The following is a 14,986-nucleotide window of genomic DNA, read 5'->3' as shown; positions in this document are numbered from 1 at the left end:
ACATGGCTATTATAGAAAATATAGCATTCAATCAGGTATGAGTTTTTTTTTTCCTTGACTGAATCATATTGAATAATCATGTATAGCTATAATAGTTTGGACAATAAATATGCAAGGCTATACAACTATGTTTTGGATAAAAAATAGGTGTTTTGGTTCAACTAAATTTGAGTTTTTATTTTTATTTTTTTATTTTGAAAATATAGGTTTACTTGGACCATTCAAAATAAAACGCCCGTCTTTGGTCACCCAGGAAGGTAAATTCGGTGTTCTGAACTGTCAAAGTTTGATTTCTCACAAGATTGAACATGAGCTTGACAACTTAAATTGATTCTTTATCGCTGCTGTTCAGGTATTCAATTGCCACAAACTTATTTCTCTGAATATAGATGTAAATGTTTTGTGGTTTATATATTTATATCAGTCAATGTTTGTAGGTTTGATTTTATTCAGTCAATGTAGTCATGAGCGAGATGAGTCTTTTAAGTGGCTTGGGCAGTAAGTTTGGTTACGTTAATCATTGGAGAGTTCACAATACTGTATAATCAATTTGCAGTTACTAAATATGCATCGCCCTTATGGATTGTGTAGGGTGTGAAAAGTGCTTCTTGTAGGGAAAACTTCAGGTTCATGTCCTTGAAACTACGCTAAAAATCTTATTTTTTGTTGATGGTCAAAAGCACAAACCAGCTTGTAAGTATCATATACTGTATCTTTTAATGTTTAACACCCCTTCATCGAATTTGTGATATTTCATTGGTCTTTATGAATTTATAAATATTATATTGTATCATAGCTGCAATTGTAAAGGAATGGTGTGATAGGCGTTGATAAATTAATAAAAACTGACTCTCGGATCCACTTAAATCTGTCACAGATATGGGTTCATCAGCTGCTATGAATGGGTTGGTTCGAGAAACTCCTATCAGAACATTAAATTTCATTCACAGATTACAGGAATCATGGATGGTTCCTTTGTAATATATATTTTTTTATTCTATTCTACAATATCCGATACATGTGGCAAAACGAGTGGGTCAGTCTCATTGGGTAACTGTACATGTTTGGGAAGTTTAATTGGGTCGATCCAGATTAGCCCAAAAGCTTCTTTTGTCTTATGTTTTTAAAAAAATCAAAATACATGGGGTGTCGAAGATGATCTCAAATATCGTACATTGTAGTGTACGGGTATCATTTTAATAAGAACGTATAAAGTACATGGTGAGCAAGTGAGTTATAAAGTACAGTAGGTGATGTAGTTTTTATCCTCCTCCTTGTATGCCAGTAAGTTCTCGGCCACCGGCCTTGTGTATGCATCTTGAGCAAGTAAGTTTTAAAGTACATGTTGTGGCTAAATGGGCGTGTCAAATAGACTTGACTTGAAAGTCATAAACTAAAGATGGAGTGTTAACTTATCCATTTATTCGTTAGAATAATGTCTAATAGAGTGTTAACTTATCCATTTATTTGTTACAATAATGTCTAATAGAATAACTTAACGTTTAATTTGATATTGTAGCTTCTGCAAAATGGGAAGACAATCGAGCATGGATTCACACAGGTGAGTGACGGCTTTTTTTTGGAAGTGATGGCTTTCTTTGGAAGTGATGGTCTTCAAAGATCGGTACGAAAGTGAGTGTGTCAAGCTTTTTCTTCGTGACAACTTTTTTCACTTACGTATTCATCCTCATAGATAAATAAACATAATTGATTGTTCTCATAGATTGTTTGTTTTCTAGAGCTAAATTAAGATATTCTACAATTACATATATTTGAGACTGCTATATGTATAGGCATTAATTACAGGTGTCCCCTATTCCAGCATAGCATGTCATATATGTATACAACTCGAGCTATAGTAAACTAACTTCTGGAATGAAACAAGTTAGGAGGTTTTATACAGTATGGGTTTTTTCACCCGTTTCCTGCTTCATTTATATTTTCTTGGACACCTTATGGATAAAAGATTAGCCGGACAACTGGTTACTATTAGTTTTTTGTGAAAACGGAATTAAGAAAATGAGATTCATATAATGAACCTATCTACACAAGTTAATCATCTAGAGTACAATCTGGTTTGGTTGCATAGGCACTTGGTAGAGAAAGTGGATGCTTTTTATCTTTGCTAACCATATCCGGTCTTGGTTAGGTTGTAGGTTGTAGAAGTAGAACCTAGATAATGATCAAACAACATATATCTGATCTTGGTTATGTTGTAGGTTGTAGAAGTAGAATTGAACGCACTGAAGCAAAGGAGTGGAGTATATATCACGAAATGTAGGTACTTTTTAATTTCACGCATCATTGTTTCATCGAGCGGCTTTGGATCAGAAGAGTGAGTTAGTTATGGGTCGGGCTGACGTATAAACATTAATGGTTCACAAATTTAAAATTCTTCTATCAGCTTGAACCACAAAGATGCATTGCATCGCGACCAACTTTGACTCATTCCTCTCTTTGACTCATTCCTCAGTTACATTTAGGGATAAGATATTCGTTTCTTTCATGTCTAGGAATTTGGAGTTCGGTGGGTGTGTAGAAATGTATACGAATACGTATAAATTTCTACTCATTAATTCAAATTCACCAACGAGGTATGCCTTTATAAGACCATGATTCCAATCCATCCATGTATATATAATATAAATGCATTATATCTTCCTATTTGATTTCTTATACAGTATTCATTTGCTTAAGTTAATATTTTATGTTCAAGTTCTATAGGAGGACCAAATACCACAAGTCTAATATAGTTTATATTTTGCTCATGACTTCGATTTTTAGTTGTATATATAACTCTTATATGCGAAAGTAACATAAACTTTTTATACTTATGTACTTGTGGGTAACTGTATAGCTATCAATCAATTCCTGGGAAAAGACGTAGGGAGTTTATTCATTAGCATGCGAAGGTATAGACTGAGATGATGCCTGTGGCATAATAATACTTTTGCTTATCAATTCAACAATAAGTTCTGTAGCGGAAAATAACGATGGAAATATAGCTTCAACCCTCGTGACTCGCTTGGGTCCAAAAGCTAAGGTGCGCTTTATATAATGAGAAATTAGTGAAGTCATGGGGTTTGCTATATGGTTGAATGAAGTTTAATTGAAAAGGATAAACTTTACTACGGGTCAATGTGGTTTTGCTTGGTCCAAAACATCTGTGTACTCGTGATCTAACTAAATACTGAATAAGTTATGCTTTAGCTATGAAAAAAGTGGTTAAATAGGTTGTAGGTATTTTAAATCTTTTAAGGTCACTTTCACCAATGTAACCCAAATTGACATTCTGCAGAATATCCACATATCCAGGTGTAACCAACTTCACGAGGTTACTAATTTGACATGTTAGATGTCAAGTTTATGAGAAAGGGCAACCTGGTTTTTGGCAAATTATCAATGGTTCTTGGATGCTATTCTGAAGCTTTTGAGCAAATTAAACCAGGTATACAAAGTCTGTTAAACTTATCTCTTTTGATAATCTTTTTTGTCCAATATCATTATTGATCAAATTCTGAGGAAAACAATCCAACTAATTAGAAAAAGGAACATTGTACATGGAGTTATACTAAAATGACATTAAAGTACAACTCGTGAATGACATACTTGGACGAATTAACCCCACTTCTAACCATAGCTTTTAGTGGTTAGAAGTGTATTTTAGCTGAATCTAGAAGCGCCCTCACCTCCTCCTCTGCCTCACTCATTTTGTTCTTTTTTCAATTTCACATGTCTCTGAAGCGGCAAATTAGCTAATTGAACATCAAGCAAATTTAACTACGAGCCATTACTCAAAGGAGATTAGTTGACCCGCAACCACCTTTTTCTCTTTTTAGACTTCTATACATTACTAATGCTTATAACATGGTTACAAACTTACAATACTTTGAGTTTTACAAGGAAGTCTTAAATTCATTGTAAATATATGATAGTTTTCCTTACTTTTTCTAATGACCGTACTTATAACTTTACTAATGTGTCTTTTGGAATTTCGTTACCTGTTTCGTGCAAATATCCAGCAAGCTATTTAAACCGACAAACACACTGAAATCAGGTCAAATACTCTAATGGGTTATTGTGTTGTGGTGGTAGCTCTCAATGTAACTATTGGTTCATGAACTTATCAATGGGTTCAATTGGGTTCTCTTATTTATCAATAGCACTCAAATGGGTTATAGTAATTTTAGATTATTAGGTACAGTAATTAAAAGAACTGAAGTAGAGTTGGGCGTTATTTTGAAATAACTTGCAGTCAAATACTACCTGATGCTCTATATCACTTTGTAATTATTAATGTTAAAACCACTATTCTATGCTCAAACTCAGATATATATTTCGTTTTGTGTCTCAAGTGGTATTGAATTTGCTTTATGAATGTTGAAAATATATTTAAAAATGTGAATTTGCAACAAGTTTTCTTAAACGATCCCGCGTAGAGATGCACAAAAAAACCGGATCCAGATCCGATCCGAAGACCCGATCCGGAACCGGACACACCCAGAACCGGACACAGCCAAATCCGGATCCGGATCCAAGATCCTATCCGGTTCCAACCGAATCCAGTTTTTCACGCAAACCGGATTTTTTCCGAATATATACCGGATTTGATCCGATCCGATTTGGATCCGGATCCGGATCCGATCCGTTTTTTTTAAAAAATAGCCGTTTTTTGCAGAATCAGCAGTTTTTTTCATTCTTTGAGGTTTTTTTGACCATTCTAACCCCACAAAGTCCATTATAAATACATGGTAATGTTTTGGTTGAAAATGCACCAACAAACATTCTCATATTTCTTTCTAAATCACTAAATATTCTCTAATCTCTACTTACTTTACATATCCCATAATGGATAATTCACAAGCTTCCGCTCCCGGTTCCACTACGACCGATATTGATTACAAAAAAGAAACAAAGCGAAAAGATGACGTTTGGTCCAAATTCGAGTTGTGTGTAATGAAGGATGGTGTAGAAAAAGCTCGTTGTACACAATGTATGAAGTTCATGGGTGTTTCGGGTAATACAACGTTAAGAAAACATCTTGACAGAAGTTGTAGTGCAAGGCAAGACCAGAGACAACAAACACTTCGGGCCGATGGTTTGATTTTTGAATACGATGTCGAAGCTCTTCGACAAGATTTGTCAAGGTTTGTCATTCAACAAGCGCTTCCTTTCAACCACTTCGATAATCCAAGGCTTACCGAGCTAATTCGGAATCGACTACAACCGCGATATAGCAATGTAAGTCATTCTATCTTAAGACATGACGCCTTTAAATTATGGAAAAAAGCTACAACTGAAATAATTGAAGGTTTTCGAACATATAAACATAGGGTTTCTATATCTTGTGATGTTTGGAGTGCACCACATGGAACGGCAAATTCTTATTTAGCCGTTACCGCTCATTGGTTTAATCCCAATTCATGGATTTTAATGAAACGTGTTATCGATTTTAAAATATTTGGTTATCCACATAACGGTAATAATATAAAAAAAGCTTTACAAGACACTTTAGAAGAATATAATTTAATCGATAAAGTTTTTACAATTTCGTTAGATAATGCGTCTAATAACGATGCGACCATGAGTGAGTTAAGAATTGCACTTAAACCGATTTTATATGGTGCATTTATTTATACACGCTGTCTTGCTCATATTATAAACTTGGGAGTTCAAGATTGTTTAGCGTTTTGTGCTACATTAAAAGATAAATTTAGAAGATTATTATTAACGATTTATTGTACGAGCAACGCACGACATCATAACTATAAGGCTTTTGTTAAAGATTGTCATGGCACTTGGTTAGGTCCTTATTTTGATAATAATACAAGATGGAATTCTACTTGTTTAATGTTCGAAAATATTTTACATAAAAAAGAAACGTTAATCGGTTATAATAGAAAACTACTTAGAAAGTGATTTTCCGAACCAATTAGTGACGACGAATGGGATGACTTGGAATCATTAACAAGTTTTTTACAAGTTTTTAAAGAGGCATCGACAATGTCGGGTGTTTATTACCCAACTAGCGTACTAGTTTTAGAACAGTTTTATATAATGACGAAAAAAATATGCGAATTTGCGAACTCAAATAATGTTATTTTAAGACAAGCGATTTTTCATATAAGAAAAAACTAAAAAAAATATTTTGCAGAGATACCGAAGGTATTTTTATGTGCGGCCGCACTTGACCCATGATTAAATTTTAATGAGGTCGAACGATTGATGACAACAATATATACCAACTTTGATTGTGCGTATGGTATTTTAGATGACCAATCCAACTATCTAAATAACCAAGTACACGAATTTAATGAAGTTTTTGAGAATATGTTTGGTATTTATGCAACAAAATATGGTCGACAATCAAACCCAATTGTTGACCAACCCGGATCATCTTCTCGAAGGGGCCGAGACCTCAAAATAATTCTTTTTAACTTAGTACATGAAGACGCTTCTAAACGTGCACGAACATCAGCACCTACAAGCGAGTTGGGAAATTATAAGATGGGAAACTTTGCACTAAACATGAGTGAAGAACAATTTAACAACCTTGACATTTTAAAATGGCGAAACAAAACAAGACACATATCCAATTTTAAGCATTATGGCTCGTGACTTATTTTCCCTTCAAGCTTCAACCGTAGCTTCCGAATCGGCCTTTTCTTTGAGTGGTCGAATTATATCGGAAAGAAGGTCAAGACTTACCCCCCCAAGTCGTGAAAGTATGTGTATGTTTGAAAGATTATTTGGATGGGGTAGATAGGATACAATATCAAACTTCATTAGAAGGTCCGTTATATAATGTGTGATGACCCGAAATTTTTTGACTTATTTAAACCAATTCTCTATACGATTTATTATTTTAACACGTTAAACAAAGTCTGTTAGATTGAGTCTCAAAATTTTAGAACTGTTACATATATACAATTACCTTTGACTACTCTCGACGATTCATGAACAATTATATGTATGCATATATATATATACAAGTAAAAACGACTTTCCTACAGTAAAAATTACTTTGCTACAGTAAAACACTATTTGCTACAGTAAACACTATTTGCTACAGTAAACACTATTTGCTACAGTAAACACTATTTGCTACAATAAACACTATTTGATGTCGACGAACTAGCAAACAAAAACAGAAAAGGCGGCCATGCGATCGCATGGCAAAAACACTGAAAACTCATGCGATCGCATGAGCTACAGTAAATCGAAAAGTACTATAAAAGGTCAGTTTTGCTCGACGAAATATTTCATAAATATATATGTACGTTATTTTATAATTATAATTATAATTATAATTTTAATTTTAAGTTTAATAATAATAAAGTATATTCGAGGGTATTTTTAATTCGGGTTTCAAACCGTTTTAAAATAAGGAAATATTGGGTATTGTTCGGGGTATTGTTCTTGAATCCAAGACCAACCATACAGTCGTCTACCATCATTACGTCTACGCAATTTGCCTACAATATTGAATCGCAATATTGAACTGTGAGTTATAGTCTCCCTTTTTAAATATTTTAAATATTTTTGGGCTGAGAATACATGCAATTTATTTTAAACGCAATAAGACACAAGTACATACAAAATTCCACACTGAGTTAAACCGAAAATCCCTTAGCTTTGGTAACTAGTAGCTGCCAGTACATAGGATATGGACTGGTGGGCGCGAATAATTGTATATGGATCCATAGGGCTTGACATCCCCGTCCGAGCTAGAGCGCTAGCCTTTCAACGGACGTATGTTATTTGAGTTTAAGACACGTTGGTTTGCGTGTATTAAAACGAATGGGGTAATTATCACTATAGCTTTAAGTTTAGTTACCAGGGTGCTCTGTTACGTAGAATCTATTGATAAACTTTTGATGAAATCTTGTGGTCTATCTTTATATATGTTTATGACTCGAGCAATTAAACCTATAACTCACCAACATCCGTGTTGACTTTTTAGCATGTTTTATTCTCAGGTCCTTAGAATGCTTCCGCTGTGATGTGCTTGTTGCCTGCATGGAGTCTCTCATGCTTTGTACAAAGTTTATTGCATTCAAAATAAAACTGCGCTGTGTAATAAATAATTGGACTGTGATGTCAACCTGTAAATTAAAGACTTATGTATTTTGAGGTTTTGCTTATACCTAAGCACTCGCCCACATGTTTATAACTTTCTATGTTTAGAAAGTCACTTATTTTAATGAATGCAATATTTTATCAAAACGTATCATATAGAGGTCAAAACCTCACTGTGGAATCAATGATTAACGTGTCGCGTCAATAGCGATTTTGACGGGTCGTTACATAATGACATTGAAGAATGTATAGAGTATGAAGAAAATTTAGCGGGATTATCACCTACAACAACCGAAGAGAATTCCGATAATGAACTAAATGAAGTGGATGAAGGTGACTATGAACTGTTTGATATAGACCAAACCGAAATGAATGTATCAGGTTACCAACAAGCTTACCTTTCTCTAGTTGATGACCCCGATTTTGAAGACTACGATCGAAGGCACCGTCCTCAACGTGCTCAATAAGATAACACATTTGGGTCATTTGACGACTAAAGTATAACGGGTGATGGCAATGCCGAAGCTCGATATACTTTAGTCTTAATACATTATTAGGTGATGGCCATGCCGAAGCTCGAAATGTATTAATTATAATTGTATTGTTCAAATAAAAGTGTTGTTATTTTTATTATTGTATCGTTCGAATAAAAGTGTAATTTTTATAATTGTATTGTTCGAATATTGTCATTTATATTATCTATTGTGTTAAGCATTATAACTTTTCTTTATATCGATTATATTATTGTTGTTTAAACGTTAAAAAAATCGAAGCGGTAAAAATATAATTGGCAAAATCGAATCCTAGTCCAAAAAAATACGAAAAAATTCGATCGAGATCCGAAAAGAAATGGTTACGGAAAAAATTCGAAAAAAATTCGACGGCAAGAACCGGAACCGGATCCGGAACCGGTTCTGAAAAATCCGAAAAAAAATCCGGTTTTTTTTGTTCGAATCCGGTTTTTTATCCGGTTTGAGCATCTATAATCCCGCGAATTCGCGGGTCTTAAACTAGTGGTTAATTATTCAAAGTGAACCTAACCAGTTTTTCTTTTTTTTGTAAAAGAAAAATTCTGATAGAACTCACGTACACTATCAGGGTAGACAGGGAATATGTCACTTATTATACACAATAATGATAATTCTTCAAATTGCCCGTACGTTGTTTCGTGATATGTTCTCTGGGCTCAGTTCCTCTTAAGAAACAACCCCCATCGAGGGTTGTCTTATGAGAAATTAGAATTGGACGATGATGAGGCATAGTGTGAAGAGTAAATTGTTAAAATGAATGTGAGATGTTATATTTCAGATAAACGTAATACATGAAACATTGTTTAAATAGGCAAATTGAAAAATTAGGGTTTCCTTGAAACAGGGTTGCAAAGGCCAATTTCTAGGTAGAGTTTTATAGAGAAACCGGCGTTGCTAAGGCCGGTTTCTTTGACTGGACATCTGGCGTGTGAAAAAGAGCACTTTTTTGAAAACAGCACTTTTTTGTCGACTGGACATGCGCAATGTAGAAACCGGCCTTTGGAAGGCCGATTATACTTGTTTTATAATTTTTTTTTTCAGTTTTCTATTACTGTAAATAAACTATGAATAAACACTACTTAACAAAAATCAACATATTGATTGAGTATTTCAAATTGGGTTATGGCTTTGAATTTGTTTTTTAGTTGAATTAGTTTTTCTTTTCGTTCTGAGCTATCAATGATTACATATCAAGACTGCCTCTTTTATATAAACAAGTTGAGAGCTCCTGATATGGCTAAAACGGACGGTTTTATTTGTGCGGTGTCGTTAGGTCGCAACACGTTAGAATTAGCTGTCACAAGGGCGTAATGGTTTTATCATTTATATTTAGCTGGGGTTCCTAGCTATAACTCACCTACTTGTCTTCTTTTTAACGAGTAAGCGGTAAATATAACTCAGGTTCGTATTTTTGTAAGTTTGCTCAGTAATGTGGGACAAAAGTGCCCATACAGTTAACCCTAGTGACAAGAGGTGATAGATTAAGATTAACTACATAAAACGGTAATTTAACTTATAAAGATAAAGATAGATAGGTATGGAGAATAGAATTTTCAAGGAGAAATATCACAAGAGTTTGATTTCCTAGGATAAACACTAAACCTTAATCAACTGGGTTATAAACCTAACTGATTTGTTACTAAGAGTTTAGGCCTTGAAGATTCTGGCTAAGATAGATATCCCTACTCCCAACGTTAACCTAAAGAGTTTAAACGACCTTATGGATAGAATTCTAGGTACATGAACAAAGTGGTATACTCAATAAAGGAAAGTCTCAGCTTTTCTTAATCCTAGTTGGTCTAACTAAAGCAATATTCTACCACTTAATCACTATGCTATGCCTTAACATTACCAGATGTGCAATCTTAGATATTCTAAGGTACTACAATTGGGTTAGAGGTCTCTCCTTTGCGATCACTTATTCAACCCCGGATCATCTTACAACATCTCAAGAACATTGCTTTTGATGCGAATCATGCTTTTGAGCAAGCTAGATGGGCGACTCTTCTATAACGAATAAGTGGTTATTCGTATGTAGGTACTATATCCCAATTGTGACGTTAAGCACACATAACTACTTGTACCCTAGGTTTGATCAGGTCTTAAACTAGGTTATAGCCACGTGAATAAGCAGAAAGGGTGATCCATAAATTAAACTTCTAAACCGTCAGGGTTTCAGAATAACAGTATGATAAGTCTCAGATAAAGTATTCAACATATAATAAACATTTGTAACAGATAGATAATCATGCAGGATGAAAGCAACTTAAGATAATAAGATAACTTCATTAAATTAAGGAAAGCGTTCACCGTTTACATGAAATGTCCCGTTCTTATTGATTAAAAACGTTCCATATTAATTGATTTCGTTGCGAGGTTTTGACCTCTATATGAGACATTTTTCAAAGACTGCATTCATTTTTAAAACAAACCATAACCTTTATTTCATAAATAAAGGTTTAAAAAGCTTTACGTAGATTATCAAATAATGATAATCTAAAATATCCTGTTTACACACGACCATTACATAATGGTTTACAATACAAATATGTTACATCGAAATCAGTTTCTTGAATGCAGTTTTTACACAATATCATACAAACATGGACTCCAAATCTTGTCCTTATTTTAGTATGCAACAGCGGAAGCTCTTAGTATTCACCTGAGAATAAACATGCTTTAAACGTCAACAAAAATGTTGGTGAGTTATAGGTTTAACCTATATATATCAAATCGTAACAATAGACTACAAGATTTCATATTTCAATACACATCCCATACATAGAGATAAAAATCATTCATATGGTGAACACCTGGTAACCGACATTAACAAGATGCATATATAAGAATATCCCCATCATTCCGGGACACCCTTCGGATATGATATAAATTTCGAAGTACTAAAGCATCCGGTACTTTGGATGGGGTTTGTTAGGCCCAATAGATCTATCTTTAGGATTCGCGTCAATTAGGGTGTTTGTTCCCTAATTCTTAGATTACCAGACTTAATAAAAAGGGGCATATTCGATTTCGATAATTCAACCATAGAATGTAGTTTCACGTACTTGTGTCTATTTTGTAAATCATTTATAAAACCTGCATGTATTCTCATCCCAAAAATATTAGATTTTAAAAGTGGGACTATAACTCACTTTCACAGATTTTTACTTCGTCGGGAAGTAAGACTTGGCCACTGGTTGATTCACGAACCTATAACAATATATACATATATATCAAAGTATGTTCAAAATATATTTACAACACTTTTAATATATTTTGATGTTTTAAGTTTATTAAGTCAGCTGTCCTCGTTAGTAACCTACAACTAGTTGTCCGAAGTTAGATGTACAGAAATAAATCGATAAATATTATCTTGAATCAATCCACAACCCAGTGTATACGTATCTCAGTATTGATCACAACTCAAACTATATATATTTTGGAATCAACCTCAACCCTGTATAGCTAACTCCAACATTCACATATAGAGTGTCTATGGTTGTTCCGAAATATATATAGATGTGTCGAAATGATAAGTCAAAACATTGTATACGTGTCTATGGTATCTCAAGATTACATAATATACAATACAAGTTGATTAAGTTATGGTTGGAATAGATTTATTACCAATTTTCACGTAGCTAAAATGAGAAAAATTATCCAATCTTGTTTTACCCATAACTTCTTCATTTTAAATCCGTTTTGAGTGAATCAAATTGCTATGGTTTCATATTGAACTCTATTTTATGAATCTAAACAGAAAAAAGTATAGGTTTATAGTCGGAAAAATAAGTTACAAGTCGTTTTTTGTAAAGGTAGTCATTTCAGTCGAAAGAACGACGTCTAGATGACCATTTTAGAAAACATACTTTCACTTTGAGTTTAACCAGAATTTTTGGATACAGTTTCATGTTCATAATAAAAATCATTTTCCCAGAATAACAACTTTTAAATCAAAGTTCATCATCATTTTTAATTAACTAACCCAAAACAGCCCGCGGTGTTACTACGACGGCGTAAATCCGGTTTTACGGTGTTTTTTGTGTTTCCAGGTTTTAAATCATTAAGTTAGCATATCATATAGATATAGAACATGTGTTTAGTTGATTTTAAAAGTCAAGTTAGAAGGATTAACTTTTATTTGCGAACAAGTTTAGAATTAACTAAACTATGTTCTAGTGATTACAAGTTTAAAACTTCGAATAAGATAGCTTTATATGTATGAATCGAATGATGTTATGAACATCATTACTACCTCAAGTTCCTTGGATAAACCTACTGGAAATGAAAAAAATAGATCTAGCTTCAAAGGATCCTTAGATGGCTTGAAAGTTCTTGAAGCAGAATCATGACACGAAAACAATTTCAAGTAAGATTTCCACTCGAAATAAGATTGTTATAGTTATAGAAATTGAATTAAAGTTTGAATATGATTATTACCTTGTATTAGAAAGATAACCTACTGTAAGTAACAAAGGTTTCTTGATCTTGGATGATTACTTAGAATGGATTTAGAAAACTTGGAAGTAAACTTGCAATCTTGGAAGTATTCTTGATTTTATGAAACTAGAAGTTTTGGAATTTATGAAGAACACTTAGAACTTGAAGATAGAACTTGAGAGAGATCAATTAGATGAAGAAAATTGAAGAATGAAAGTGTTTGTAGGTGTTTTTGGTCGTTGGTGTATGGATTAGATATAAAGGATATGTAATTTTGTTTTCATGTAAATAAGTCATGAATGATTACTCATATTTTTGTAATTTTATGAGATATTTCATGCTAGTTTCCAAATGATGGTTCCCACATGTGTTAGGTGACTCACATGGGCTGCTAAGAACTGATCATTGGAGTGTATATACCAATAGTACATACATCTAAAAGCTGTGTATTGTACGAGTACGAATAAGGGTGCATACGAGTAGAATTGTTGATGAAACTGAACGAGGATGTAATTGTAAGCATTTTTGTTAAGTAGAAGTATTTTGATAAGTGTCTTGAAGTCTTTAAAAAGTGTATGAATACATATTAAAACACTACATGTATATACATTTTAACTGAGTCGTTAAGTCATCGTTAGTCGTTACATGTAAATGTTGTTTTGAAACCTTTAGGTTAACGATCTTGTTGAATGTTGTTAACCCATTGTTTATTATAACAAATAAGATGTTAAATTGTTATATTATCATGATATTATGATATATAATATATCTTAGTATGATATATATACAGTTAAATGTCGTTACAATGATAATCGTTACATATATGTCTCGTTTCGAAATCATTAAGTTAGTAGTCTTATTTTTACATATGTATTTCATTGTTAATACACTTAATAATATATTTACTTATCATTTAACATAATTAACCAAGTGTATCAATATCTTAATATGATTCATATGTACCTAGTAAGACGTTGTTATAACGATAATCGTTATATATATCGTTTTCGAGTTTCTTAAATTAATAGTCTCATTTTTATGTATATAACTCATTGTTAAAATACCTAATGAGATACATACTTATAATAAAATCATGTTAACTATATATATAACCATATATATGTCATCGTATAGTTTTTACAAGTTTTAACGTTCGTGAATCACCGGTCAACTTGGGTGGTCAATTGTCTATATGAAACCTATTTCAATTAATCAAGTCTTAACAAGTTTGATTGCTTAACATGTTGGAAAAACTTAATCATATAAATAAAAATTTCATTTAATATATATATATATATATATATATATATATATATATATATATATATATATATATATATATATATATATAAACATGGAAAAGTTCGGGTCACTACTGTAGTGACCCGAACTTTTCCATGTTTATATATATTAATTGAGATTGATATTTACATGATTAAATATTTCCAACATGTTAAGCAATCAAACTTGTTAAGACTTGATTAATTGAAATATGTTTCATATAGATAATTGACCACCCAAGTTGACCGACGATTCACGAACGTTAAAACTTGTAAAAACGAAATGACGATATATATATGGATATACATATGGTTAACATGAGATTATGATAAGTAAGTATCTCCATAATTATATTAACAATGAGTTATATACATATAAACAAGACTACTAACTTAAGGATTTCGAAACGAGACATATATGTAACGATTATCGTTATAACGACATTTAAATGTATATATATCATATTAAGATATATTAATATATCATAATATCATGATAATATAATAATTTAACATCTCATTAGATATAATAAACAATGGGTTAAAAACATTAATTGAGATCGTTAACTTAAAGGTTTCAAAACAACACTTACATGTAACGACTAACGATGACTTAACGACTCAGTTAAAATGTATATACATGTAGTGTATTTAGAT

General features: G+C 32.6%; 1 long non-coding RNA gene across 1 annotated transcript; it reads left to right on the top strand.

Annotated features, from left to right (window-relative positions):
* Positions 1 to 2,461: 2,461 nt before the first annotated feature.
* Positions 2,462 to 4,156, top strand: LOC139877829 (uncharacterized). The gene is made up of 3 exons (XR_011768800.1): positions 2,462 to 3,043; positions 3,299 to 3,448; positions 4,023 to 4,156. It is a non-coding gene; the product is annotated as an uncharacterized lncRNA (long non-coding RNA).
* Positions 4,157 to 14,986: the final 10,830 nt, after the last annotated feature.

The sequence above is a fragment of the Rutidosis leptorrhynchoides genome, chromosome 11 (genome assembly GCF_046630445.1).
Source record: "Rutidosis leptorrhynchoides isolate AG116_Rl617_1_P2 chromosome 11, CSIRO_AGI_Rlap_v1, whole genome shotgun sequence".
In the NCBI taxonomy this organism is placed as follows: domain Eukaryota; kingdom Viridiplantae; phylum Streptophyta; class Magnoliopsida; order Asterales; family Asteraceae; genus Rutidosis; species Rutidosis leptorrhynchoides.
This window is presented reverse-complemented; position numbering and strand designations above follow the sequence as displayed.